The sequence below is a fragment of the Lithobates pipiens genome, unplaced genomic scaffold (assembly GCF_037356315.1).
Source record: "Lithobates pipiens isolate NorthernLeopardFrog02 unplaced genomic scaffold, aLitPip1_a1.2 Scaffold_1, whole genome shotgun sequence".
Classification (NCBI taxonomy): domain Eukaryota; kingdom Metazoa; phylum Chordata; class Amphibia; order Anura; family Ranidae; genus Lithobates; species Lithobates pipiens.
In genome coordinates this window covers 178,234,486-178,261,451 of record NW_027507685.1, presented here as the reverse complement: position 1 = coordinate 178,261,451, position 26,966 = coordinate 178,234,486, and the positions used below count along the sequence as shown (strand labels likewise).

The following is a 26,966-nucleotide window of genomic DNA, read 5'->3' as shown; positions in this document are numbered from 1 at the left end:
CTGAAGTCCTTTTACCACTTAACAGCCAGAGCCTCAGTCCTCCTAAGACTAGACAACACGACGGCAGTCGCATACATCAAGAGACGGGGGTAGTCAAAGTCTTTGCCTGTCAAAGGGAGCAGAGCCCATCATGATTTGGGCCCAGAAAAACCTGGCTGACCTGACAGCTATCTATCTCCCTGGAGTCCAGAACGTTTAGGCAGATTTTCTGTCAAGAGTTTTTTTCTCTGGACAACGAGTGGACTATCCCCTCCGAAGTCTTCAGGTGGGTCCGGGACTTCTCTCGTTGGGAGTCATTCTGGTAGTAGACTTGTTTGTCTCCCCGTGCAACTTCAGATTAAAGAGATACTACATGAGGTCTTGGTGTCCCCAGGCTTTCAGATAGATGCTCTGACAGACCATTGGCGGTTCCACAGGGCCTATGCCTTTCCCCCGGTTCCTGTCATTCTCTGGTTTCTGTCGAGGCTCAGGATGGAAGAAGTGGAGATAGTCCTGTACTTTGCAGACAGGCCATGGTTTCCACTGCTGATGCAACTCCAACCAAGGTCCTCTACCCTCCAAAACATATCTCCTATCACAAGAGGCAATTCTACATCTATGCCCGGACCATCTACATCTGATCTAGTTCTTGAGAGGGGAAGGTTGGAGGCCCTAGGCTGTCCAAGTAGGGCCATCTCCACATTATTAAATGCCAGAAGAGCAGGCACCAACAGGGTCTACCAGAGGATTTGGAAAAAGTATGTACATTACACCTCTTCTACTGCAGGTTCTTGCAATAACCCAAAGATACATGATATCCTGGGCTTTCTACAATCGGGCTTGGATCTCTCATTGTCAGTCAGCTCGCTGCAAGTCCAAGTGTCTGCAATTTCTGCCTTTTTTTATAGGTGTTTCCTGGGTTAGACACCCTCTTACTCAGTAGTTTTTAAGGGGAGCAATAAGGCTCAGACCTCAGAAAAAGCCAAGATTCTCTAATTGGGGTCTTGTCCTGGTTTTCTTTTCTCAGATAGAGAGTTGGAACATGTAGATCAATCCTCTATCAAATGAATCTCTCTAACAGTTGCTTTCTTGGTGGCTATAACATCGGCCAAGAGGATCTCTGAAATCAGCTCTCTGGGATTTATTTTCTTTTTTCCTGATCGGGTAGTTTTAATTCCTATGTTGGGTTCAAACCCTAAAGTGGCATCTGTGTTTCATGACAATTAAGAGATTGCTCTTCCATCATTCAGATCTACCAAGGATTCCAGTGTTCATCCCTTAGTTGTTGGAAGAGCTCTGAGTCAGTATCTTGAGCCTACAGCTTCTTTCTGTCAGACTGACCACCTGTTTGTTCTTTTTATGGGAAGAATAAGGGAATGTGTGCCTCTTCCAGATCTATCGCAGCATGGATTGTTCAGGCCATTCAGTGGGCTTACAAAGCCAAGGGCTTAGCGCCTCCAGAAGCGGTGACTGCTCACTCAACTAGAAGTGTGTCTTCTTCGTGGGCGGCATCACATCACGTGGCTCCAGAAGTTATTTGCAAGGCGGCCTTGTGGTCTTCAATTAACACGTTCATAGCACACTATTGCATAGAGCCAGCCTTGTTATCTTCTCTTAAGTTTGGTTTACGCATCTTGTCTGATGGTGCCTATTAAACCTTTTTCTTTTGTCCAGCACTCTGCCCACCCGGGTGTGTATGGCTAGTTATTTCCCATACGTAGGCTGCCATGGAGTCTGTCAGGAAAACGGAAAATTTATATCGAATACTTACCGTAATTTTCCTTTCCTGATGGGCTCCATGGCAGCAGGAGTTCCCTCCCAGTGGCTGGAGTAGGCTAAATTATGGAACACGGCCTCTGGGCCAGAGCAAAGATTTATGGGAGTGGGGTCCTATGAGGTATGAGGGGGCGGGATTAACCCATATGTAGGCTGCCATGGAGCCCATCAGGAAAGGAAAATTACGGTAAGTATTTGATATAAATTTTCAGTTTTTTTGCTAGAAAATTACTTAGAACCCCCAAACATTATACATCCTTACAGAGGAGGTCTAGGGTTAGAATTATTGTTCTCACTCTACCAATCGCGGCGATACCTCACATGCGTGGTTTGAACACCGTTTTCATATACGGGTGCTAATTCCCTTTTCTTATTTTTTTTTACCATTTTATTTTTTATTTTTACACTGTTCTTTAAAAAAATAAAAATAAATTGTGTCACTTTTATTCCTCTTGCAAGAAAAGTAAACATCCCTTGTAATAGAAAAAAAGCATGTCAGGACCTCTTAAATATGAGATCTGGGGTCAAAAAGACCTCCTTAGCAGGAAAGTGACAAGTAGGTGACAATCTGCAACGTGTGGCAAGTGACAATCCGCATGCGTGGCAGGAGACGTGGTAAGTGACAATCTGCAATGCGTGGCAGGAGACGTGGTAAGTGACAATCTGCAATGCGTGGCAGGTGACGTGGCAAGTGACCATCCGCATTTGGTGACAAGTGATGTGGCAAGTGACAATCCGCATTTGGTGGCAGGCGACGTGGCAAGTGACAATCCGCATTTGGTGGCAGGCGACGTGGCAAGTGACAATCCGCATTTGGTGGCAGGCGACATGGCAAGTGACAATCCGTAATGTGTGGCAGGTGACGTGGCAAGTGACAATCCGTAATGTGTGGCAAGTGACAATCCGTAATGTGTGGCAAGCTACGTGGCAAGTGACCATCCGCAATGTGTGGCAGGTGACAATCCGCATTTGGTGACAAGTGACGTGGCAAGTGACAAGCCGCAGTGTGTGGCAGGTGACGTGGCAAGTGACAATCCGCAGTGTGTGGCAGGTGACATGGCAAGTGACACCCTCAGGGCTCCCGCTGATTCTGCATTATGCTGAGTTGAACCATTTAATTTTATATTGTAATGTAATAATAGAAATTATGCACTTCAATCATCCTGACACCATAACAACCATGGTGCCATGATGATGAAGCGCCAATACCAGCCATTTCCCCAATAAATTGCCCCCAAAAAAAGAGATTTTCTAGCAGTGCCCCTCCCGAGACTAGACTCTGGATCCACCCCTGCCGTGTTTACAAGGCTTCAGGTTTTTCTTGAACTGGTGCTGGGGCATGGTGTGCAGAGAGGGGAGTGGTATCCGCTCTGATATGGAGTTCAGAGAGTAAGGCCGCGTACACACGCGGGGACTGTTCGCCCAACTTTGTCCGCTGAACAGTGTTTCGGCGGACAGTCCGCCCGTGTGTGGGCTTTCAGCGGACAGTTTCAGCGAACAGTCTGCTGAACAAAGTTTTTCGGAAATTCCGAAAAACTGTCCGCTGAAACTTGGTTTCAGCGAACAGTCCCCTCGTGTGTAGGCTTGTTCGTCAAACTAAGTTCCGCGCATGCTCAGAAAGGATTTACACGCCGAAAGTTGTAATGCAGTGTATAGGACGTCGTATTTTCCGTCCCGTCGTACGTGCCGTTCACGTCATCGCGCACGGTTTCAGCAAACTGTTCGTTCGTCGTGTGTGGGCAAGTCCGTCCATGCTAATTTTGAGCGGACTGTTCGCTGAAACTGTTTGACGGACAAAGTTGAGCGAACAGTCCCCGCGTGTGTACGCGGCCTTAGAAATCAAGGAGTGACTAATCCTAATATCCCATTGGTGGAGCACAATTTGAAATGTTTTATTTTTCCTTGTTTATATGCTAGTCGTTCACCTAAAGACCACACCAGGTCTAGTTGTACTTTTAGGAGTGGGGTGGAATGTTATTTTCCATAAAGGATCCATATATTAAAGCCTTGTTGGACCAACTGTGGATTTCGATACAGGAGAGAAGAGTGGAACATGAACTGCCATTAAGGATTTGTATACCAAAGTGCCACTAGACCTGTTGTGGTCTTTGTTAAACCACTTTCAGACCGGACCATTTTGCTGGTCAAAGACCAGACCACTTTTTGCGATTCGGCACTGCGTCGCTTTAACTGACAATTGCGCGGTCGTGCGACGTGGCCCCCAAACAAAATTGACGTCTTTTTTTTTTCCCACAAATAGAGCTTTCTTTTGGTGGTATTTGATCACCCCTGCGTTTTTTATTTTTTGCGCTATAAACAAAAATAGAGTGACATTTTTGAAAAAAAACGCATTATTTTTTACTTTTTGTTATAATAAATATCTCCCAAAAATATATATAAAAATTTTTTTTTCCCTCAGTTTAATCCGATACGTATTCTTCTACATATTTTTGGTAAAAAAAATTGCAATATGCGATTATTGATTGGTTTGTGCAAAAGTTATAGCGTTTACAAAATAGGGATAGTTTTATAGCATTTTTATTAATAATTTTTTTTTTTTACTAGTAATGGCGGCGATCAGCGATTTTTATTGTGACTGCGAAATTGTGGGGGACCCATCGGACATTTTTGACACATTTTTGGGACCATTGTCATTTATACAGTAATCACTGCTATATAAATGCAGTGATTCCTGTGTAAATGACACTGCCAGTGAAGGGGTTAACCAGTGGGTGGCAGTGTAGGGGTTAAGTGTTCCTAGGGGTGTGTTACTAACTGTGGGGGGGTTGGACTTTCATTTAGTGAACACTGATCTCTGCTCCAATAACATGGAGCAGAGATCAGCATCACTAGTTGCTAGGCAGAATGGAGAAATGCTGTTTACACGGCATTTCCTCCATTCAGCCGTCCCGTGAGACGATCGCGGGGATGCCCGCGGCGATCGAGTCCGCGGGTCCCACGACCGGACTCACGGGGGTCCCGACAAGCGGGAGCGCGCCGCCGCCGGCGCGCTCCCGATGGCAGGACGGCATTGAATATTGGACGTACATGTACGCCAATATGCCTGCCCGTGCCATTCTGTCGACGTACATCGTCGTGCGCTGGTCAGGAACCGGTTAACTGCTTTCAGACCGGACCATTTTGCTGGCTTAAGACCAGACCACTTTTTGCAATTCGGCACTGCGTCGCTTTAACTGACAATTGCGCGGTCATGCGACGTGTCTCCCAAACAAAATAGATGTCCTTTTTTTCCCACAAATCTTTATTTTGGTGGTATTTGATCACACCTGCGGTTTTTATTTTTTGCGCTATAAACAAAAATAGTGCGACAATTTTGAAAAAAAAACACATAATTTTTTTACTTTTTGTTATAATAAATATCCCACAAAAATATATAAAATAAAAAAATTTCCCTCAGTTTAGGCCGATACGTTTTCTTCTACATATTTTTGGTAAAAAAAAAAATCTCAATAAGCGATTATTGATTGGTTTGCGCAAAAGTTATAGCGTTTACAAAATAGGGGATAGTTTTATGGCATTTTTATTAATAATTTTTTTTTTACCAGTAATGGCTGCGATCAGCGATTTTTATTGTGACTGCGACATTGTGGCAGACACATCGGACATTTTTGACCCATTTTTGGGACCATTGTCATTTTATACAGCAATCAATGCTATACAAATGCATTGATTCCTGTGTAAATGACACTGGCAGTGAAGGGGTTAACCAGGGGGTGGCAGTGTAGGGGTTAAGTGTTCCTAGGGGCGTGTTACTAACTGTGGGAGACTGGGCTTTGTGTTAGTGAACACTGATCTCTGCTCCAATCACATGGAGCAGAGATCAGCGTCACTTGTTGCTAGGCAGAACGGGGAGATGCTGTTTACAACGGCATCTCCCCGTTCAGAGCCCCTTGAGACGTTCGCTGGTATCCCCGTGGCGATCGAGTCCGCGGGACCCGCGACCGGACTCGCGGGGGTCCTGACCGGCACGCGAGCGTGATGGCAGGGCGGCATTTAAAAAATGGACTTACCTGTATGCCAATATGCCTGCCCGTGCCATTCTGCCGACGTACATCGGCGTGCGCAGGTTGGGAACTGGTTTAAGTGAGCTGCTAGGGCACACTGATGGTGGATGCCTGGATGTGGGAACAATTCTGTTCACAACTTTCAAGAACTGTTTTTTTTTGAGCATGTGATCTTCACATCTCATCACGTTTTGATGCACATGCACTTTATTATTTGGGACTTACTTTGGTATTTTATGTAAAATCAGATGAATACCTGCTTTTGATTCAAGCACTTTTATCACTGTTTCACATATTATTGTATTTTATTTTGTTTTTAACCACATCCGGATTGCCCGCCATTGTTTTACGTCGCTATGTCGGTAGCGGCGGAGGAGATCAGATCCTCTTCTTAGCCTGACATGGAGACAAGCGAGGGGAAGATGGTCCCCACCCGTCTCCATATCACCACAGGGCAGGGCATCACTTCCGCCCAATGCTCTTAAGAAAAAGAGAAAAAATAAGATGCAATCCAATGTTATGTATTGATTTTATTCTAATATTTCAATAAATGTTTTTATAAAGATCCATTATGTCTTAATACACTAGTCAGTGAATGGAGGTAAAATTTTTTAGGGAAATGGTAAAATATAGGGCAAACATTTTTTTCAATGAGAGTTATTTTTTTCTGTACTTCAGCCACTTTGGCTTAGATTTTGCAATTTTTCTGACAATTCACCCCTCTTCATGTATTAGTGACTAGACCCAATAAAAATGGAAACCAAAGATATTAACCACTTGACCACTGGGCACTTAAACACCCTTAATAGCCAGACCAATTTTCAGCTTTTGGTGCTCTCACATTTTGAATGACAATTACTCAGTCATGCAACACTGTACTCATATGAAATGTTTATCCTTTTTTTCACACAAATGGAGCTTTCTTTTGGTGGTATTTAATCACCTCTCGTTTTTTATTTTTTGTGCTATAAAATAAAAAAGACCGAAAAATTCTGTAAAAAATAATAATTTTTTTTGTGTCTGTTATAAAATTTAGCAGATTAGTAATTTTTCTTCATAAATTTTGGCCAAAATTTATACAATACATATCTTTGATAAAAATAAGTACAAATTGGTGTATATTATTAAGTCTTTGTGAAAGTTATAGAGTCCACAATCTATGGTGCCAATATCTGAAAATTGATCACACCTGATGTACTGACGGCTAGACATGTGCATTAGTTTTCGTCCGAATGCATTTTCGTCCGAATTTCAGCTATTTTCGTTTTCGTTTTGACAAACGATGACGAAAGCACAAAACACGAAAAACGAAAGATCCGACATAAATAAATGCTTTATTTTCGTTTTCATTGTTACAACAGTTCGATATAGAATAGGAGATTCGACATGACTCTGACAATAACAATCTGTCTATAGAACCTGTGGTCGAATGTGCCTAACCTTACCTCTATTAGTTCAAGATTATATAGAGAAAATATTCGACAGAGAAAAAAGATTTGACAGAGAGAAAAGATTCTGCAAGTTACTGTCCTAAAAAGTGTTTGGGGACCCGGGTCCTGCCCCAGGGGACATGTATCAATGCAAAAAAAAGTTTTAAAAACGGCCGTTTTTTCGGGAGCAGTGATTTTAATAATGATTAAAGTGAAACTATAAAAGTGTAATATTCCTTTAAATTTCGTAGGGGGGGGGGGTTGTCTATAGTATGCCTGTGAAGGGGCTCATGTTTCTGGTGTTAGAACTGTCCCTGCACAAAGTGTCATTTGTGCAGGAAAAAAAGTCCTTTAAAATCACTCGCAGCTATTATGAATTGTCGGCTCCGTAATACAGAGAACACTCATTGAAAGTCATTGATAAAAAAATAAAAAAAAATAAAAAAAAAAGCGTGGGGGTCCCCCAAATTCAATTACCAGGCCCTTCAGGTCTGGTATGGATATTAAGGGGAACCCTGCCTCAAATTTAAGAACCTGGCAACCTGGCAGGCCGCAGGAAAAGAGGGGGGGACGAGAGCGGCCCCCCCTCCCTCCTGAACCGTACCAGGCCACATGCCCTCAACATTGGGAGGATGCTTTGGGGGTCTGTGACCCCTCAAAGCACCTTGTCCCCATGTTGATGAGGACAAGGGCCTCATCCCCACAACCGTGGCCGGTGGTTGTGGAGGTCTGCGGGTGGGGGGATTATCAGAATCTGGAAGCCCCCTTTAACAAGGGGACCCCCAGATCCCGGCCCCCCACCTGTTAAAGGGGGCTTCCAGATTCTGATAAGCCCCCTGCCCGCAGACCTCCACAACCACCGGCCACGGTTGTGGGGATGAGGCCCTTGTCCTCATCAACATGGGGACAAGGTGCTTTGAGGGGTCACAGACCCCCAAAGCATCCTCCCAATGTTGAGGGCATGTGGCCTGGTACGGTTCAGGAGGGAGGGGGGGCCACTCTCTCGTCCCCCCCTCTTTTCCTGCGGCCTGCCAGGTTGCGTGCTCGGATAAAGGGTCTGGTATGGATTTTTAGGGGGAACCCCACGTCAATTTTTTTTTAAATTTGAGGCAGGGTTCCCCTTAATATCCATACCAGACCTGAAGGGCCTGGTAATTGAATTTGGGGGACCCCCACGCTTTTTTTTTATTTTTTTTTATTTTTTTATCAATGACTTTCAATGAGTGTTCTCTGTATTACGGGAGCCGACAATTCATAATAGCTGCGAGTGATTTTAAAGGACTTTTTTTCCTGCATAAATGACACTTTGTGCAGGGACAGTTCTAAGCACAGGAAACATGCGCCCCTTCACAGGCATACTATAGACACCCCCCCCCCCCCCTACGAAATTTAAAGGAATATTACACTTTTATTGTTTCACTTTAATCATTATTAAAATAACTGCTCCCGAAAAAACGTCCGTTTTTAAAAAAAATTTTTGCATTGATACATGTCCCCTGGGGCAGGACCCGGGTCCCCAAACACTTTTTAGGACAGTAACTTGCAAATTAGCCTTTAAAATTAGCACTTTAGATTTTGAACGTTGGAGTCCCATAGACTTTAATAGGGTTCTAAAGTATGCTATATACTAGCTCTGTCGAATCTTCTTTATACATTCGACAGACACCATAAGCCTTCAAAGACAGATTCGACCGTAATTCATGTGGATTTTCGGACGAATGTAATTTTTGAACGAAAAACTACATAAATAAAAACGAATTTCGGGAGTAACTAAATAAATTAAGTTTTCGGACGAAAACGAAATTCCGAAACAAAATATTTTACTCTGCACATGTCTACTGACGGCTTATTTCAATTCTTGAGACCCTAACATGCCGAAAAAGTACAAATACCCCCCAAATGACCCCTTTTTGGAAAGAAGACATTCCAAGGTATTTAGGAAGAGGCATGATGAGTTTTTTGAAGTTGTCATTTTTTCCCACAATTCTTTGCAAAATCAAGATTTTTTTTTCACAAAATTGTCATATTATCAGTTTATTTCTCACACACAGCATATGCATACCACAAATTACACCCCAAAACACATTCTGCTATTACTCCCGAGTATGGCGATACCACATGTGTGAGACTTTTACACAGCATGGCCACATACAGAGGCCCAACATGCAGGGAGCACCACCAGGCGTTCTGGAGCACCCAGGACAATTCTGACATTTCTCTCCTACATGTAAAAATCATCATTTATTTGCTAGAAAATTACATAGAACCCCAAAACATTATATATTATTTTTGGAAAAGACCCTAGAGAATATAATGGTGGTCATTGCAAAATTTTTATCTCGCACGGTATATGCGCAGCAATTTTTCAAATGCTTTTTTTGGGAAAAAAATAGTTTTGTGCTAAAAAAAAAACAAAAAAACAGTATAGTTAGCCAAATTTTTGCATAATGTGAAAGATGAAGTTATGCTGAGTAAATAGATACCTAACATGTCATTCTTCAAAATTGCACATGCCCGTGGAATGGCGCCAAACGTCGCTACTTAAAAATCCCCATAGATGATGCTTTACATTTTTTTACTGGTTAGATGTTTTGAGTTACAGAGGAGGTCTAGGGCTAGAATTATTGCTCTTGCTCTAACGTTCACGGTGATACCTCATATGTGTGGTTTGAACACCGCTTTCATATGTGGGGGGGACTTACGTATGCGTTTTCTTCTGCATGCGAGCACATGGGGACATTGTTTATTTTACTTTTATTTAGTTTGCCATTTTTTTCCCCAAAAATAAATTTTTGATCACTTTTATTCCTATTACAAGGAATGTAAACATCCCTTGTAATAGGAATATGAGATGACAGGTCCTCTTTACAGTGAGATATGGGGTCAATAAGACCCCGCATCTCACCTCTAGGCTGGGAAGCCTGAAATAAAAAAAATTAAAAAATAAAGACTCTGGCTTTGATCATATTGGCGAGTTGGTAGAAGCACCAGAGGACGGCCGGGGGGGGGGGGGGGGGGGGGGTGTCTATGGCTGGGTATTGCAGGGTATTACGGAGTATAGATGGGTATCTCAGAGTATGGCTGGGTATTGCAGGGTACCTCCAAGTATGGCTGAGTATGGCAATTTATGGCAGGGTATTGGCGGGGTATTGCAGAGTATTGGCAGGGTATTGCAGAGTATTGGCAGAGTATTGGCAGGGTATTGGCAGGGTATTGGCGGGTATTAGCAGGGTATTGCAGAGTATTGGCAGGGTATTGCAGAGTATTGGCAGGGTATTGCAGAGTATTGGCAGGGTATTGCAGAGTATTGGCAGGGTATTGCAGAGTATTGGCAGGGTATTGCAGAGTATTGGCGGGTATTAGCAGGGTATTGCAGAGTATTGGCAGGGTATTGCAGAGTATTGGCGGGTATTGGCAGGGTATTGCAGAGTATTGGCGGGTATTAGCAGGGTATTGCAGAGTATTGGCAGGGTATTGCAGAGTATTGGCAGGGTATTGCAGAGTATTGGCAGGGTATTGCAGAGTATTGGCGGGTATTAGCAGGGTATTGCAGAGTATTGGCAGGGTATTGCAGAGTATTGGCAGGGTATTGGCAGGGTATTGCAGAGTATTGGCGGGTATTGGCAGGGTATTGCAGAGTATTGGCGGGTATTGGCAGGGTATTGCAGAGTATTGGCGGGTATTAGCAGGGTATTGCAGAGTATTGGCGTGTATTGCAGACTATTGGCGGGTTGTCACGTACCTTACAGCGGAGTCAGACTGTTGAGGGTGGCCTCTTGCACGGTTCCGGTCTCCACACCCCTGGAGGTGGTAACAGGGAGCGTGAAGACAGCGAAAGGGTGCAGGTGCCTGAAGGTGGAAGTTGAAGACCTGGAGACGCTGGGACCTCACGGAGGAAGAGGTGTTGGTTGATCACGGAGGTAGACAGCGGAGGTTCAGCAGGTATACAGGAAACACTGCGCGTCTGGAACAAGCAAGGTCGGCAACTGGCAGGCAATGCGGTACAGGAACAAGAGGCAGGTGCGTAGTCAAGGACGAGCAAGGGTCTGGTAACGTGATAGCAATGAGGTACAAAATCAGGAAGCAAGCCAAAGTCAAAAGTCCAAGCCGAGGTCAGAGGTAGTCCAGGAGATCAAAACAAGGAGTATCCAAAGGAATGGGTATCAGGAACAAGGTCACAGGAACAAGAGCACAGGAACAATGGTCAGGGTGTCTCAGGAGTAGCTGAGGACGATCCAGCACTGGTATCACGTCAGGATCCTGTTTATATAGGGTGAGATGTGCCCAGATTGGTGGACGTGGCCGTGCGTGCGTAATTACGTACACACATTCGGTTGGCGCGAGTGCGTCCACGTGTTCGTATTGGCGTGCGTCCGTTCGTACCGGAACTCGCACGCCTCCGACGGGGACACCGCGCATGATCCTTGGGTCGGAAGTGAGCTGCTGCTACACGGGGACGGATCTTCGCATGGTGAGTTCTCTGACAGTGCCCCCCCCCTTAAGGGCAGCCTCCGGATGCCTCTTCGAACCACACTTTGAGAATGATGAAAGGCCCGTATGAGCCTCTGGGCATGGAGGTTTGTTTCGGGTTCCCAGGAATTCTCCTCAGGACCAAAGCCTTTCCATTTAATTAAATATTGGTTTTGTCCTTGGCGTTTCCTGTAATCCAAAATGGCTTCGATTTCGAACTCCTCCTGCCCTCTACCAACACAGCTTCTGGAGGGCCTATTTCACGACCTGGAAAGGAATTGGGTACATCAGGTTTAAGTAAAGAAGCATGGAACACAGGATGGATCCTAAATGAGTCAGGAAGTTCAAGTTCATATGCCACTGGATTGATTTTCTTTTTAATTGGAAAAGGTCCCAAATATCTGGGTCCCAATTTTCTAGAGGGACATGCCAGTTTTAGGTTTGCGGTTGAAAGCCATGCACAATCACCAACCTTTAAATCCAATTCTCCCCTTTTCTTTCTATCGAAGAATCTTTTATTGTCTTCTTGTGCTTTGGCAATGGTTTCCTTAAGTACCTGATTGTTGGCAACAAAGAAATTTAGCCTGTCCTGGACAGCTGGTACAGGAGAATCCACTACAAATGTTGGCAGAAAAGAAGGATGAAAACCATAGTTAGAAAAGAATGGTGACTGGTTTGTGGCAGAGTGAGTAGAATTATTGAATGCAAATTCTGCCAAGGGTAATCATGAAGCCCAATCCTCTTGGGAAAAGGAAGTGAAACAACGTAAATACTGCTCCAACGTCTGATTAGTACGTTCCGTTTGTCCGTTGGTTTGGGGATGATAGGCTGAAGAAAAATTCAATTTGATGCCTAGTGCCTCACACAAGGATTTCCAGAATTTTGACGTGAACTGAACTCCACGGTCAGAGACAATATCACTGGGAATTCTGTGGAGCCTAACAATTTCTTTAATGAATATTTTGGCTGTTTCAGTCGCAGATGGAGTTCCTCTCATGGGAATGAAGTGTGACATTTTAGAAAAACGATCCACTACCACAAAAATGGAAGAAAACCCTTCAGATGGAGGAAGTTCAACAATGAAATCCATTGCGATCTTATCCCATGGTCTTTCGGGAATGGGTAGTGGTCTCAACAGTCCCCATGCTTTATTCTTGCTATTTTTATTCCTGAGACAAGTTGGGCAAGAGTTGACATAGTCCCTACAGTCTTTTGCAAGATTTGGCCACCAGAAGTGTCTTTGAACTAGATTCGTAGTCTTGTGACCCCCAAAGTGACCAGCCAGAGGATAGTCATGGCAAACCTGTAGAACAGAAGTGCGAAGATCCTGAGGGATGAAAAGTTTGTCTTTCAGCCAGAAGAGACCATCCTTCTCTTGGAGGTTTGTATCTGGAGGGATTAATGTTCCTTGGGAGGACTGACGAACCTGTGATAAGAAACTAGGTTGTGTTAATAAGAAATTTCCAGCTTGCAGGATAGTGTCTGGAGGAGATGAGACTTCAGTTTCTGTGAACATACGGGATAACGCATCAGGTTTACTGTTCTTGGATCCTGGTCTGTAAGTGATGTGAAAATTAAAATGAGAAAAGAAAAGAGCCCATCTTGCCTGCCGAGGCCTGAGACGTTTGGCCGTTCTGAGGTACTCCAAATTTTTATGATCTGTGAAGATCAATATTGGGTGTGTTGCCCCTTCCAGGAGGTACCGCCATTCCTCTAAAGCTGATTTTATTGCCAAAAGTTCCCGATCCCCCACATCATAGTTCTTTTCCGATGCACCTAGTTTTTTGGAAAAGAAAGCTACAGGATGCATTAAGGACTGAGGCCCTTGGCGTTGAGACAAAATGGCTCCTACAGCATTTTCTGATGCATCCACTTCCAGGGTATAAGGCAGAGCAGGGTCAGGATGTTTTAATATTGGGGCAGATGTGAACAGTCCTTTTAATTTATCAAACGCAGCTTGAGCTGCAGCAGTCCATTGAAACCGACTTTGTTTTCTTGTGAGTTGTGTGATAGGTGCAATAATGCTGGAGAAGTTCTTGATAAATTTTCTATAGAAATTAGAAAACCCAATAAAACGTTGTACCCCTTTCTTATCGGTTGGAGGTGGCCAGGATAAGATGGCTGAAACCTTCTGAGGATCCATTTCCACACCCTCAATCGATATCACCAAGCCGAGAAAGTGAATGGTCTGGCGCTCAAACTCACATTTCTCGGCTTTGGCATAGAGTCCGTTTTGCCTCAGTCTGAGAAGAACCTGTTTTACGTGGTTACGATGTGTTTCTAAGGAGTCTGAAAATATCAAAATATTGTCCAAATAAACGATCACAAACAAATCCAAAAAGTCTCTAAAAATGTCGTTAACAAAATGCTGGAACGTAGCTGGTGCGTTGCAGAGTCCGAATGGCATGACCAAATACTCGAAGTGGCCAAAGCGTGTCCGGAAAGCCGTTTTCCACTCATCCCCTTCACGGATTCTGATCAAATTATAGGCCCCTCGCAAATCTAGTTTTGTAAATATTCTTGCCGACCGAAGTCTCTGGAATAATTCCGGGATCAATGGAAGGGGATATCGATTTTTAATAGTTACTTTGTTCAAGTCCCTGTAGTCCACGCATGGGCGGAGGGAATGATCTTTTTTCTCCACAAAGAATATTCCAGCACCAGCTGGAGAGGAGGAATGCCGGATGAACCCCTTCTTGAGGTTCTCATCAATATATTCTTTGAGGACCAGAAGTTCAGGTTCCGATAAGGGAAATATCCTTCCGAAGGGAATTTCAGCTCCTGGTAATAATTCAATTGGGCAATCGTAAACCCGATGTGGGGGAAGAGTGTCAGCTTTTTGTTTGTCAAAAACATCTAGAAAACTGTGATAAGTAACCGGGACCAGTCTTTGAGCCTCGGATGCGGGCTCTGAGCAGGCAAGAACTGGGACCAAGTGATGGGAGATCTTGAGGCAGTTCTGAAGGCAGTAGGCGGATTGAAAAACCACTTCACCAGTCACCCAGTTTATTTGAGGATTATGGGCTTGTAGCCAGGGCATCCCCAGAATGATCGGAAATAGAGGTGAAGAAATAACGTCCAGGCAGAGTAGTTCCTGATGGTTGGGTAGTATGTTGGCGGATAGTGGTTGAGTCTCATGGGTGATGGGGCCAGATTTAATGTTTGACCCATCCGCCAACCGTATGGAGAGTTGACGTTGCTTGGATATCAGAGGTATATTATGTTGAAGGACCAGAGCGTGATCAATGAAGCAGCTGCAGGCGCCAGAGTCAACTATAGCTTGAACCTGGAGTGTTCCTTCTGGAAGCTGTAGGGAAATGGGAACAGCGATGTGAATGGATTTTGTTAAAGGCAAAGCATTGGGTTCAAGAAATGAAGGGTGGAACTTACGAGTCTTGTTTGGACACGTATTTGCATAATGACCAGCTTCTCCACAATAGAGACAGAGATTGTTCTGACGACGGCGCTGTTTTTCTTCCCCAGATAACGGCGAACGAAGCAAGCCTATTTGCATTGGTTCTGGAGTTTTAGAAGTGGTAGCAGGTGTATGAGATGAAGGAATGGGAGGATGATTCGGGATTTTAGGCAACATCCATGTGGGAGGAATTTGGCTGATTCTCTCAGATCTCCTTTCCCTGAGACGACGATCAATTTGAATTGACACTTGTATTAGGTCCTCTAAAGAACTGGGAACTCTGATACGGGCCAACTCGTCTTTTAGAGCCTCGGATAGTCCAATGCGGAACTGATAACGGAGGGCGGCGTCGTTCCATTGAGTATCAGAACTCCACCTCCTGAAGTCCGTTACGTAGTCCTCTACAGGTCTGCGACCCTGCTGAAGGGCATGGAGACTGGCCTCTGCAGTTGTGGCACGCTGAGGGTCATCATATAACTTAGCCATCTCATTTAAAAAAGAGTCCATGGTATCAAGCAGAGGGCTGGCCTGTTCCAATAAGCGGTGGGCCCAGGTTTGGGGTTCGCCCTGAAGTAAGGAAACCATGAATCCCACCTTTGTGCTTTCCAGGGAAAAAGTACGAGGCTGCAGCAAAAAATATAACTGGCAGGCGTTCTTGAAGGCGCGAAATTTGCTGCGATCTCCGGAAAACCTCTCTGGGGTAGGAACTCGAGGTTCTGGGGGTGGCATCACTACTGTATGTGCAGATGCGGATGTTGTCGGAACGGAGGATCGGGATGCTGTGGCCCCTTGGAGAGCAGCGGTGCTTGGTGTAAATGACTCCACCCTCTGCTCGAGTTGGTGATAACCATCTTGCAGGCCCTGGACTGCTTGGGTGAGGGTGGAAATTTGTTGGCACAAGGCTTCCAAGGGTGAGGCCCCCCTGTCGGACTCCATTCTGGCTGGATCGTACTGTCACGTACCTTACAGCGGAGTCAGACTGTTGAGGGTGGCCTCTTGCACGGTTCCGGTCTCCACACCCCTGGAGGTGGTAACAGGGAGCGTGAAGACAGCGAAAGGGTGCAGGTGCCTGAAGGTGGAAGTTGAAGACCTGGAGACGCTGGGACCTCACGGAGGAAGAGGTGTTGGTTGATCACGGAGGTAGACAGCGGAGGTTCAGCAGGTATACAGGAAACACTGCGCGTCTGGAACAAGCAAGGTCGGCAACTGGCAGGCAATGCGGTACAGGAACAAGAGGCAGGTGCGTAGTCAAGGACGAGCAAGGGTCTGGTAACGTGATAGCAATGAGGTACAAAATCAGGAAGCAAGCCAAAGTCAAAAGTCCAAGCCGAGGTCAGAGGTAGTCCAGGAGATCAAAACAAGGAGTATCCAAAGGAATGGGTATCAGGAACAAGGTCACAGGAACAAGAGCACAGGAACAATGGTCAGGGTGTCTCAGGAGTAGCTGAAGACGATCCAGCACTGGTATCACGTCAGGATCCTGTTTATATAGGGTGAGATGTGCCCGGATTGGTGGACGTGGCCGTGCGTGCGTAATTACGTACACACGTTCGGTTGGCGCGAGTGCGTCCACGTGTTCGTATTGGCGTGCGTCCGTTCATACCGGAACTCGCACGCCTCCGAGGGGGACACCGCGCATGATCCTTGGGTCGGAAGTGAGCTGCTGCTACACGGGGACGGATCTTCGCATGGTGAGTTCTCTGACACGGGTATTGCAGAGTATTGGCGGGGTATTGCAGAGTATTGGCAGGGTATTGCAGAGTATTGGCAGGGTATTGCAGAGTATTGGCAGGGTATTGCAGAGTATTGGCTGGTATTGCAGAGTGTTGCCAGGGTATTGAGGGGTTAAATTCGGTGAGCAGCAATGTGGGCACTGCAGATGCAGCCCACAGCACTGCTGACCCCGATCTCTTCCCCCTCGACTGTACTGATTGGTACAGAGAGGGGAGGGAGGAACTGGCGTCATAACATGACGCTGGTTTATTTACAAGTGATCACTCCGTCATTTGACAGAGTGATCATGTGGTAAACGGCCACGATGAGCGTTTACCGTGATCCGTGAGCGTTTACCATGATCCGTGATGCGCCGGGTCCACTGGATGCTCTTGTGTGTGCGCCCCAGGGGGCGCACAAGAGCAGAATTCTGGGAGGCCATTAATTAACGGCCTCTCAGAGTTAAACAACCGCCCTGAAGCCGTTACTCGGCTATGGGCGGTTGTTAAGTGGTTAATGGAAGATTGAGGGATTAAATAAGATTGCTGCCCCCTAAGTACCAGTGAATCACCAGCATAGGTGTGTGTAGCCTATTGCATTAGGGTGTGCACCTCAAAGATCAAACACACATGCGTGATAGATATATATATATATATATATATATATATATATATATATATATATATATATATACACACGTGTGTATGTGTGATATACATTACATATACATACAGACAAACAAGTCAAAGAAGTACAGTGAAAGAACGGTAGCACTTCATGAATGGCAGAACTGGTCAGAGGGAGATATGTCATCTCCCTGCCTGCATAAAGAGCGCTAATGCACTTAGGGTGTGCCCAGGGTCTGCACATGCCTATTATTATAACCAGTTGGTTGGCAAAAAAAAAAAAAAAGAAGCAAGCAGCGCAAATCTATAACGGTGAACCCACTGCCATTACCTAATCCTTTACAAAATCCCAGATGTGAAATGCATTTAATCCAACAATCATGTATAATGATAAACTTTGTGTCATTTCATAAAATAATTCACTCATACAAAAATTGTTTCTATGAAACAAACCAAGTGCAAATGCTGTTAAAAAAAAAAAAAGAAGAAAGTGATAATAATCTTGGATTTTTCCTGGGATTGCAAAATGGACTGCAAATATATTTAACACATATGAATTTTTGATGCATGCACTGTACTAAAGAATATTTTCATTTTTTAAATGTCAACATTTTTTCTTTTGCACTTTTTTTAACAGCATTTGCACTTTAATTGCTTTCATAGAAACAAATATTTTTTTTATGATAGATGAATTATGTTATGCAATGGATTGAATGTATTTCACACGTGTACAGTAAGGGATTAGGTTAATAGCAGTAAATTCACTATCACCAGATTGTGGAATTATAGATTTGCGCTAGTCTGTCAAATCCCCAATGATTGGGGAATGGGCAATAGAGATAGTGCTGTGTAATAAAGATGGGGAAGAAGTTGCACAACAACATGATAGATGCAAGGTTTTTTTATTTAAAGTGGCCACCCTGGATTATCTATATGGAAATAGATGATTTTAGGACCTTATGGTGAAGCTTTGTATCTATGAAATTGATGAACCCCTTTGCTCCTAAGGGTAAAACAAATCTAAATGCCACAATTTTACAGCTTTTACTTTGTGCATCCAGGTGGATTATACCTTGTTTTTTTTCAGGACTAATTGGGCTTTCAACTGGTGATAAATGCTAAAGCATATCTCCTGATTTATTTATTTTTGTTATAAAAGGAACTCTCGCCCAAAATAGTAAACAAATATACATTTTTTTAAATTTAGCTGTATATTTCTTGGTGCTACCATAACCTACCACAAAAGAACAACCCCTAAATTTTCCTGCTCCTGGCGATCGCAGTGATACCACATGTGTGTATGTTAGTTGTTGTACGTACCGGTAGTACAGCCCAAAATCAATGGTGCACGTTTTGCTTTTTTTATCCCACCTACTGTAAAACACACTGGCATTAACTGACAATAATAGTACTTAAAAAAACTCAGACCTTGATCCAAACACTAACCCTGGCACTGTCCTGGATCAAACCTTGATCTAGGTATTTTTTGTATTTTTTTTATTACTATTTAAAGTAACCCTAACACTTACCTGAGCCCCATCTCTAACCAGCGATGTGCACGAGTGCCTCAACCCTCCGGGACTCTCCTTCCTGATTGGTTGAGACACAGCTGCATCGCCATTGGCGCCTACTGCTGTCAAAGTCAGTTAGCCAATTTGGAGAGAGAGGGGGTGGGGCTGAACCATGGCTCCATGTCTGAATTAACACAGGGAGCTGCGGCTAACCTCGGGTATCCCCATAGCAAACTGCTTGCTGTGCGGGCACTCCACAGGAGGGATAGGCCAGGAGCACCGGCGAGGGACCCGAGAAGAGGATTGGGGCTGCTCTGTACAACACCACTGCACAGAGCCCTTAAAGAAGAAGTAAACCCTGATGGGTTTACTTCCTCTTTGATTCCCTGCAAAGGTAAGGCATAATGGACTACTATGCATCACATAGTAGTCCATTATGTGTCACTTACCTGACACAGGAGCCAGCTAAGTCATCCCTGTCCCCTTGTGTACGGAGCCTCCATCTTCTTGGTGGGTCTCACTGCTCCGGCGCTGTCATTCGACAGAGCTGCAATGACGTCACTCCCGCGCATGCGCATGGGAGCCGCCACTCGCCGTTAACAGCGGCGCGCTCAGTGTGCCTGTCTTTTGGCAAATATCTCCTAAACCATGTAGGTTTAGGAGATATTTCTTGGATCTACAGGTAAACCTTAATCTAGGCTTACCTGTAGGTCAAAATAGTCTGTAATGCCGCCTACACACGATCAGACTATCTGGCGGACATAGTCCGTTGGACTTTCAAGCGAACGGACTTGGCCACACACGATCACTCCAAAAGTCTGGCGGGTTCAAACGCGATGACGTAGAATAAGGAAGTTCATAGCCAGTAGTCAATAGCTGCCCTAGCGTCAGTTTTAGTCTGCCAGACTAGCACACAGATGAACAGACGGTCCGCTAAAAGCCCAGTCCGGCGGAAAATTTTGAAACAAGTCTTATTTCTAATGCCAAGTACACACGACCGCACTTTTTGACAGCAAAGGTCCGACAGAACGAGTCCGTCGGACAATTCAATCATGTGTGGGCTCCATCGGATGTTTTCTTGCCAAAAATCTGGTGGACTTTAGAAATAGAACATGTTTTAAATTTTCCCACTGGAACTCCGTCGGACCGAGAAATCCGTTTGTGTGTATGCTAGTCCGACAGACAAAAACCAACACTAGGACAGCTATTGGCTACTGGCTATGTACTTCCTTATTCTAGTCCGGTCGTACGTCATCACGGTTGAATCTGTCAGACTTTGGTGTGATTGTGTGTGGCCAAGCCCGTTCATTCGGAAAGTCCGTCGGAACTCCACGGAAAGTCCGTCGGAAAGACCGTTGGACCTAGTCCCTCGAAAAATCCAGTCGTGTGTGTACGCGGCATAAGTCCGCTGCACTTTTGGGAAGAAAAAGTCTGCTGGAGCCCACACACTATCAAATTGTCCAGTGGACTCTGGTCCGCCGGATAGTTTGATCGTGGGTACGCAGCATAAGGGTTTACAACCACTTTAAAGCAATATTGCAATAATACTCAGTGTGCCTGTCTTTTGGCAAATATCTCCTAAACCGTGTAGGTTTAGGAGATATTTCTTGGACCTACAGGTAAGCCTTAGCCCCTGTACACACGGTCGGACATTCTGCCAACCAAATCCGTCGGATTTTGTCCGTCGGATCTTGTCCGAAACTGTTGCATACACACGGTGTCAGGGAGTGATTAGACCAGACTGTGTGGACTGCACAGAGGGAACCCAAACGCATGTGAATGAAGTAACAACGTGTTTATTATAAATAAAAAGGAAAATGAAAACAAACAGTGCACTACCAACCAGAACAAGTAATATATATATATATATATATATATATATATATATATATATATATATATATATATAATAAATGGGAACTACCAGTGACGTCAACGGAAGCCAGGCCGAGGGCAAACACCAGGGAAACAGTAGAAGTGTAAGGACGGATGGATGGGCTGCAGAGCAGGGATCAAGGTAGCAGGAGACAAGAGGGACGGGTCCAGGATGGGCTAAGAATCAGGAAGGGACAGGTCAGGTAAATACAAAGTCCAAAGGTTCAGGTCCAAAGGTTCAGGTCCAAAGGTTCAGGTCCAAAGGTTCAGGTCCAAAGGTTCAGGTCCAAAGGTTCAGGTCCAAAGGTTCAGGTCCAAAGGTTCAGGTCCAAAGGTTCAGGTCCAAAGGTTCAGGTTACATGGAGAGAGTGTGATACTGAGACAAGCATGTTAGGGCTTGCTGGGTCTTTATAAGACTACTGATTACCCTCACGTAACAGCTGATCGCTGCAGGTGCTGTCTGCTCCACACTGCCGGAGTACACCCGTTGGTGAGCGCTGGTACTACAGTCCAGGGATCCAATAGTGCCACCAGGAGGTATGTCCTCTTATTACAGGCCCTGGGTGTTAGAAGACACCCGCTGGTGGACACTGGTACTGCAATCCAAGAGATCAACAGCGCCACCAACGGGTGTACCATTTCATGACACACGGTCGGACTAAGTTGTCGAAAAATCCGATCATTCAGAACGTGATGACGTAATTTCGTTACGATGGGACTAGTAGCCAATAGCTTTGATGTAGGAATTTGATCTGAGCATGCGTGGCACTTGGTCCGATCAAAATTCTCTACACATGATCGGAGTATGTCCGAACGAACCAGTTGGTCGGAAAATATTTCCAACATGTTGGAAAATTGGGTCCGACGGATATTCCGCATACCACACACAGTCGGATTATCCGACAACACGGTCCGATAGGACACATTCCGACGGATTCTCCGACCGTGTGTACAAGGGCTTAATCTAGGCTTACCTGTAGGCCAAAGTGGCTTGTAAGGGTTTACAACCACTTTAAGTATAACATGTTTGTTATTTTTAATGAAAAAAGCCCAATCCAGTGGGGCTGCATATTTGTGGCGTGAGGGAGTTAAGGTGGCTAAAGTAAATTATGCCCACTATTTGGATATGCCTCTCTTATTGTCCTTATGCTTTTTTTTCTTGTTTTGTTTTGCTTTATGGGTGTCCATTAGAGTTTTATGAAAAATAATGATGATATTAATATTTCTACAAGACGGATATATAGGCATGTATAGAAATGCATATGACTAGACTTTATACATGTTTAAAGAAGAGGAAATATGGATATTTGTATTTCCCCCTTTTATATTTTATATCTTTTACTTCTTTTGGTTCTGTACTTTTTTTCCCTGTTTCTTATAAAATTTTATTAAAATGGAGCAAAAGGGAAAAGAAAGCAAGGGGGGAAAAAACAAAGAACCTTCCAGGGGAGAAACAAAAAAAAAAAACACCAACAGTAGGGATCTGCTGAAACCATGCACCATACATACCATGGCCTAAAACTTAGCCTTTTATTAGACAACTATATAAAATGCATATTATAGGGAGTATAAAGTAGTCACAGAAAACTGCCAGGTGTGTGACCTTGTTTATAGGGCAATATAGATCTAATACAGAGGCATCATATAATAGTCATAGATGGTCCCAGTAACAATCTCAGCCATGGGTTGGAAAGGACATCAGCTTCAGGCTGGATGGAGACATGGGAAGCAGAGATAGAGTGCAAGCTTGTGCTGGTTGCCGTGACAACGCCTTTTACGAGCATGCACTTTATCAAGTCAAGACATAGACAATCAGGTTATTTATAGTAAACTAAAGGTAAAAACCAAAATATAAAAAAAAAAAATGGATTATTGGAACTGGGTACTAAAAACGGGACTGGATAACCAAAACCCATTCATGTTCAGATCCAGGGGGGATATTCTAAAAATCATTTAGTTATATATTATATGAAAACTGAAAAAGGAATTAAAAAAAATATATATAAAAAATAAAAAGTTACATCAAAAAAATGTAAACTACAAACAGAAAAAAAAACAAGAAAGAGAAAAAAATATGAGAATTACTGTTGGTTTTCCACCTTTGTCTTACATAAAATATAAAAAAAACTTTGAGCCAAAAATAACATTCTATTCACCATTGAAACTTGCAAAATGACTTATGGCTGGAGAGAATATATGTACACAAGATAATAACAAATAATGATATACTAGAACCATTATCAGTACATGTAACACATTTGAATGCATAAAGGATTACAAAATGAAAACAAGTGAAAAAAAAAAAACAAAAAAATAAAAATAAAAAACACACTCACCAGGCCTTTATATATAAGAGAAATTATATATAAATATTGCTTCAGATGGAAAACAACTTGGTCAAACGATGAGCAACTGAAAAATAATAATCAAAAACATCATGAGCGGTCTGGAAAACCAGAACAGGAAATATGTTTCAAAAATATAAATAATACGGTAAGATAAAAAAAGAAAACATAGAAATGAGAAACTATACAAACCAACATCACACTATATTATGTTTGAGGCCATTTGGGGACATGGAAGCTGGTTTAAAAATTCAAAAAGTCTCCCTTTTGCATGAAAGGAAGTGCTTTTTTCATTGGCTGTGAGTTGTCACCCCTGTCAATATTATTTTTTTGCTAACTTTGTCTGCTTGAGGAAATGTCCCTTTACTTCCTGTCCCATTGATGCAGGAGGATGTGAGAGGAAATCTTTATAAAGTAAGGAGAAATCTTCTATGAAACAGTCATCACCATCACAGAATTTACCTTTAAAACTTTTCAGCTCTTGTTTTGGTGACAACTGTATTTCAGATTTCCAATCATTTGGTCATTAGGACAAACAATGAAGGTGAATCTGCACAGACAGTGATACAAATTTGACAGGAGTTCTAATCCTTCCCTCCTCTATCCAAAATAAAAAAAAATGCTTTGCCTATACATACACTCTAACCCAATGCTAGGTGGCAGCATTCAATGAACACAGCAGATCCTTGTGCAGTACCTAGAAATTCTACTTCAATATCTCTCTACCCCAAAAATATAACTTTAAAAACTTACCTGATTAAATGCTTTGGCTGTCCTAAGAATGAGGTGTGTAGTGTGTGTTTTGATGAGATATTTATACTTGATTTTAGTGTTACACAATATTTTCACCTGTATTGATCAAATAAAAATGAGCTTCAAAATTGTTTATTAACTTGGGTCAGCCTTTTGAGGTAGGTCAGTGCGTCCTAACCCTCTTTTGAGTAAAGTTCATTTAGCAGCAGAACCAGAATATGGTCATTTACATCTCTGTATAATGTGTAAAACAGTATGAGACAGTCAGGCTGATTTAACTAACGTAATGGAGAATTTTTACTCATTATTGTATGAATAGTGTACATGTACAAACGTCAGCACTAGGGATGAGCTTGATGTTCAAATCAAACGTAAGTTTGACTCAAACATCGGGTATTCGCAGTTCGCCAAACAGCGAATATTATGGGGCATTCGCGAGAAATTCAAGTGCTGCGGAATGCCCCATAATGGACTGTGATTGTAGTGCATTGTTGTATGATGAATAGCCAAAGCATGCACCTAACCTGCATGCTTTGGCCAATCACAACACACTCTGCTGAAAGAGCCATAATTGACCAAAGGCAGGATGCTTTTGGCCATTCATGGCTCGGGGGTCCAAGTCCACGCCCCACGCTGTATAAGGCTTCTTACAAAGACCTTACTGGCTTCTTTGGCAGGTCTCCAAGTCTAGGACCCACAGTCTCATTAGCTGTAATAACATCCTCTTATCTAACTTCCTCATGCTCTAGAACCCCAGAACTGTCTTACCAGAACCGATGGGTGATCTTGCACCCATAGACACACTGAAGTGGGGCAAAGACCAAATTCTCAGTAGCAATGTACCTCTCCGGTAGGTCCACCAATTGGGTTGCAGTTTTGGGGTCCCCTATCCGACCCACTTCCTCAGAGCCACAGGGAGCGCACACTTGTACTGGTCCATTACCACACACTGCACAATCTGAGGGCCTGTTAAGGTCTCTGGCTGCAACCACTTCCTGGTGAGGTGGACCAGGTCGAACATTTGAGAACGGTGTGGCTTGTTGCTGGAGTAGGTCCACTGATGTACGCGCTGGGCCCGGACTGCCATGGTGACACACAAGCGTGCGAGTATCTCTGTCTTCAGAGTCTCATAGTCCTGGGCCTTATCCGATCCTAGATCAAAATAGGCCTTTTGAGGTTCTCCTGTCAGAAATGGGGCCAACAGACCCACCCACTGTTCTTTTGTCCTTCGCGGACAGCAACTTTTAAAAAAGTCGCAAGGTATGCCTCGACATCGGCAGGTGTCATCTTCTGTAGGTGGTACAAGGCACGTACCAATTTTGTTTCCACTGGCACAGTAGGTGCGAACCCCTTTTTCAATTTCACCAGAGCCTCTGCAAACTGCTGATTCATCTCCTACTGGGCCGCCTGTTGTGCTGCAGTGGCCTCTGCTACCTGGAGGTTCATCTCCTGCTGGGGCTACTGTTGTGCTGCAGTGGCCTCTGTGACTTGGTGGTTGGTTTCCCGCTGATCTGCATTGGCCTGTAGCAGGGCCTTTAACATTTCCTCCATTTTTAGAAATTGCCTGCATTCTCCACCGTATCCTTTTATCGGCTCGTGTGGATGACATGATGCATTGTTACTTTTTGTAATAGTAAGTATTTCTAAAATGACCAATTCATTCTTAAACCATGTTCTAATTTCTTTTTTTCTCTACAAGTTGGCTGTAGTTTGGTATCTATGATCTAACTGGCAATCATTAGGGTTCAAATTGTCTAGTCTGTTTTGGAGGCTTTCTGCCCCTCTTTTATACTCTATAATTACTATGCTAAACTGTAGAATGAGCTGGTTTATCAGATCTTAAAAATTTGTGTATTTTTTTTATCTATTTTTTGTCTTTTTATTACTGTCCAGACTGGCCTTCGTCTATGTCCTTTTTTGCTGCATGTCCAGCTATCAGATACAGTGTTTTTTGCAAGTTTTTTTGACAGCGAGACGGTTTTTTCTGCTTGGAATAATGGTTGTGGAGCAAGGGTAAGCACCCCTTTTAAAACTCTGGGCTTGTTGGTTATATTGATATGTAACTGTTATTTAATTTTGTTCTCACTCACCTCAATATGTTTTGTATTATTGATCATTAACTACTTTGTTTTGATGTCATTTCATTGTTAGCTTGTATATCCCCTGAGGAAGCTATTGCGAAACATGCCAGGATAATCGATCACAAGCACCTTAACCCAACTGTTACTCAGACCGGTTATTATATGTAACATTTTTAGCAACGTTGCTGTTTTATCAAATTGTTAATAAAATAAATTTACTCTTTTTATTTTATTCTTTTGGAATTTCTTTTTTGAAAACTCAAAATATTGCACTGCTAAAATCCTGTCCCCTCTCCATTTGGGTTTTCCCAAAAATTCTTGAATATTTATAACTGGGATGAGGTGCCATATTTTTTAGGTGTTGATGGAAGCTGGAATCAAATTTTCAAAAATAAACTAAACAGTAGACTCCTCTCTATACTGTGTGGGTTGGTCCCCGTCACCCACAAAACATATGGTAAAGCAAACCTTTTTAAATCGAAACAGAGCTCCTCTCTCAGATTCCCTTCCGAGGCTCAGGACAGAGCTCTGCTGTGCTCCCTTCCTGCTCAATGAGGCTGGGTTCCCACCTATGCGAGTTGGATGCGGGGGTTTCCAGGAAATATCCAGGAAAATGTGAATGGTTCTCTATGGAGCCTGTACACATATCTCAAGGGTGGCTGCAGAGTGCACTGCACTGAAACGCTCTGGGGGTCATTTACTATAGCGCCAAAAAGTTATCCTCCAGTGCCAAAAAATAGCACTCAAAAAAGGCCAAAAAGACTTCAACTCTCAGAAACTGAGCGCTAATGCAAATGGGCGCATCGCTATTGCCGGCAATAATGCCTGTCCAATCACATATGCTGGAATAGGGGAAGTCAATGGGGCTCGAACCTGCAAAATCCAAAGTTCTCACTGAAGGCTTATATGCAAGTTCTTTGCCATAAAAAGTGGTTGGAGACCCGGGTCCTGCCCCAGGAGACATGCA

General features: G+C 43.7%; 1 long non-coding RNA gene across 1 annotated transcript in view; it reads right to left on the bottom strand.

Annotated features, from left to right (window-relative positions):
- The window catches only part of LOC143979765 (uncharacterized), a 33,698-nt gene extending 9,648 nt beyond the window's left edge, over positions 1 to 24,050 (bottom strand). Inside the window, exons 1-2 of the long non-coding RNA XR_013274081.1 lie at positions 23,919 to 24,050; positions 23,157 to 23,232 (exon numbers count right to left, since the gene is read on the bottom strand). This is a non-coding gene — a long non-coding RNA (uncharacterized LOC143979765). The remainder of the gene's footprint in view (positions 1 to 23,156; positions 23,233 to 23,918) is intronic.
- Between the last annotated feature and the right edge of the window lie 2,916 nt (positions 24,051 to 26,966).